General features: G+C 35.1%; 1 long non-coding RNA gene across 1 annotated transcript; it reads right to left on the reverse strand.

The window, feature by feature from the left end:
- Positions 1–756: 756 nt before the first annotated feature.
- On the reverse strand, positions 757–1,549 carry LOC105036382 (uncharacterized). Its single transcript, XR_012137941.1, has 2 exons — positions 1,367–1,549; positions 757–1,146 (listed from the first exon to the last, which is right to left on the reverse strand). It is a non-coding gene; the product is annotated as an uncharacterized lncRNA (long non-coding RNA).
- Between the last annotated feature and the right edge of the window lie 2,379 nt (positions 1,550–3,928).

Genomic DNA, 3,928 nt, shown 5'->3' on the forward strand with positions numbered 1-3,928 from the left:
AAAAAAAGAGTAAAATAATAAAATCTCTAAGATAAAAAAATATAGAATATTTAAAATGGCATCCCGAGAAAGTATCGGATGCTTGAACAAGATAGTTGTTGAGATAAGGCAAGACATAGAGCATTCCATTTTGATGGCATTCAGTGTACTAGTGCATGTATGGTAACACCAGCCCAATATCCCTTCTCTAAATGTCATCATGACATCTATGGAAGTGGGAGATGGATGGCCTGCATTAGTTTCTTGATCACATCAATCTAAGATCAATCAACTTCTTATACTTTATAAATCACTTAAATAGGGACTACACATGCTTTACAAATAAATAGAAAGTTAGTTTTATGACTATAAGTTTGTTCCTAACATGCGAACATTTCTCATAAATGTCAATTTTAGTGCACAATAGTGGCTAATCCAAAATAAGAAGTTCAGTACTCCATTATTGCTCAAGTTTCTAGGTCTTGTACAAAATGAAACACCACCTGTACTAGGTTCATTAAGTTGATTTTAGTCTCCTCAATGCTGATTGTGTCTGCATCAACAATTTTACCACTTGAATTAGGGGCGTCCATTGAACCATTCAAACATCTGAATGAAATTCATTTCTTGAAAATTCATGCGTTATGCTGATTATTTAATGATGCCTAAAATGTGAATCAAATATATATTTCCATCTAACATGTACCCTATGAAGAGCACCATATGACCATGAAACATTTCTAATGCACATGGAAAACAAAACTAATCAATAGAACATTTATCTAAAAGGAACCATTTATTATTTATTTGTAAGCTAAGTGGTGCTACCACATTTCATTTATTCATAAGCTACATAATGTAGCATTATAGAAGGTGGTCAATCTCCCCAAGTTTATTCTTTTTGTGCAACAGAGTCAGCTCCAGCATCTTTTGTCACCATTGAAGACTTGTATCCATGAGGTGGTGGGCATCGGGGGGTACAATATGGTGGCGTACAATGTGGTGGGCATTGAGGGTGGTTCCTCGGATTTGGTCCTGGCTCTTCATAGTCAATGCCACCGACTATCACCTCTGGAGACCTATTTCCACCATGGAGTGGCTCTAGGGTTGGGTGGACGGTAGCGTAGTCACTTGTTGTCTTGTCATGAGTAGCAATTGTGTCCTCTCCTGCTCCATGGCACATCGTTCCAAAAAAAAAATTTAAGTAAATCAATAAAATAAAGCTATTATATTAACACAACATTTGCCCAATATTTCTCATCATTCTTTACTCTTCATTTTCCTACGATTAGTACATAAATAAAAAACATTCAAGCCAACCATTTTTTGCTTCTAAAAGATCATTGTCAGAATATATTATAGGATGACTAATGAAGCAATTAGCTACCTGAAATAGGAATTATTAATTCCCTTGCACAAGTTAATGTGACCAAGGAAAAGAAGAAAAGCTGCCAGCAAATGTGGATGGAGGAAAACCCTGAAGCCATTTTCACCCTTCTATCTCTCTCTTACTGTCTCTATCTAAATTTGCATACATACCACATCAGGCTATCGCTACTATATATAAGGAGCAAGGATTATGAGCATTAAAGGATAGAATCTCATAGAGATTTTTTAGGATTATGAGTATTAAAGGATAGAATCTCATAGAGATTTTCCAAGATTACGAGCTTTAAAGGACAAAATCTGATAGAGATTTTCTTAGGATTCTGATATAGATTTTCTTAAGATTATCGTGTAGCTGCATCGTCCTTTGAAGATGTATGTGTCTTAGCTTTGATAGAAAGCCATGTATAAGGAAAAGATTCTCGACTTATTTTCTTAAGATCAACATGAGTAAGTGGCCCCCAATTTTGAAAACATTTCCAGCCAAAAGCCCATGGGTTGGCACTAGTGCAATTGCTACCAATCTACTAGTATTAAGAAGCTCTATTAGAACTTCAATTACTATGTGACACAGCTCATGGATATAAATATATAGTATGTCATATATGAAAGAATAGTGCCCCACAAGCCAATCGCATGGGTGATGCAATGGAACTTTTCTGTGCTATCTTTCTGCTTATTTGTATGGTATTGGTTATTTTATTTGTGAGGTATTATGTTTTGTCATTTGCTGCATCATATTTTATTTATGATTATGATGGATCCTATAGATTTGGATAATGATTTTAGAACCATGATCAGATCATGCCAGTGAGATCTAAAATCTTGATAGTTCCAATTTAAAATATTTTCAGTCGCTGAATCATCGAGTCAGAGATCGATGATGCTGATAAGACTGGTACATCTTATGTATGCTCGATGGAGAGGATGATTGATCTCGCAATCACTTGTGTGATAACATAATACAAGGATGTAGGTGCTCATTAGAGAATGAGTTCATTAAATTGATCCATAGAGAGAATATCTGATGGAGCTTTACAGCATGTCGATAGATGGTTCTTCAATGGGAGTAGTGTAAGTGATCTTTTGACCTGAGATCATCATGGTATCTTATATATATGAATCCTTACTTTAGTTCATTCCCTAGCAGGATACTTTGAGATGTGTGTGGGATGTTTTGAGTTTAATGAAGTGTGCATGAAGGTTGTGAGTGGTCAATAAGAAATCGATCATTCCTTATAAGAGGAGAGAACATCCTATATGATCTTATAGTATGATGACTCAAAAAGTCTCTGATCAGAATAGGGATGAATAGTAAAAAGTATTTCTATTGGTTCATTAATCGAGTTGTCATCATCAGATCGAGATACATATGGATAGGTAATTGGGCTTGATATGATTGTTGGATTTGTGCCCTAGAAGTCAATTATTGGCTGACACATTATGTAATTCTAGGATCTAAACTTGTACTTGTAGTTTTTTTATTATCAATAAAAGATTTTTTCATTCTAATCGTTTGTGTCCATGATTTGTCCTAGAAATTAACAAAGAAGATTTTTGTATATTCTTAAAGAGTTAAGAATTTGAGACATACATTAATTAGTGGTTAATTTCTAAATACTTCTGATCAAAGGATCATCATGGAAGATAGTGATCAATCTATTTGAGATCGATGTATGGTTCTCCTCTCTCATTTGATTGAATTGCAAAGGCAATTGGATTAGAGTTCATCTTACTTTCCTGTGGCATCTGACATGCATGCGAAGTAGAGGATCTGTATATTCAAACCTCTGTGAAGGGTTATATCAGATAATTTGAGATTTGATCTCTAGTTTCACTGCTAATCAGGTAAGGATTTGATCTTTAATCATGTAAATGAATAGAAAAAATTTTTAGATGTAACCTGGGCTTTTCGAGGAGAAATAATTTTTTTTCCTTCAGTGACAACCCAGTAGAACAAAAAAGTAAACCTCTAGGTGCAGTTATCATATGATACAATCCTTCTATCGTGAGTTCCAACTTGACAGAGGTCATAGAGAACTCGTCAAACTTCATTATCAGTTATATGCTAGATTGGCTCGACTCGAGTTCATCTGTGAATTTTATGAAAATTTTATTTCAGTATTCATACTTACTTTGATCAGAGATTTTTTGAACTCAGTCTTATAAATCATATAGGACTTTTTCTTTTCTACTCAGGTCGATAGATTCCATCTAGATGCATCCTACTCCAAACAGCGAATCTGAATCTATAATAGCAAACATACATGACAAGGATCCGAATGGCTAGAGATCAAGAAAATGTACAGTCAAACTAGGTAGCCTCGCTGTGAATAGCCAATACACCACAGGTCAAAGGACTAGTCACACTACTACAGCATCGAAAAAATCACTGACGAATGAGCAGACATTCAAGTAGTTTCTCATATTGGTCATGCTCAGTGTAAGTTATTCTTTAACAACCATCTGTACTCTCACCCCAGTGTCTCTACATCACAGACTCGAGACTCATTTGTCCAAAAGAGAAGTGATCCATGCACCGATCTTGAATGGATTGATCATT

This window comes from Elaeis guineensis, chromosome 1, assembly GCF_000442705.2.
Source record: "Elaeis guineensis isolate ETL-2024a chromosome 1, EG11, whole genome shotgun sequence".
NCBI classification, from domain to species: Eukaryota; Viridiplantae; Streptophyta; class Magnoliopsida; order Arecales; family Arecaceae; genus Elaeis; species Elaeis guineensis.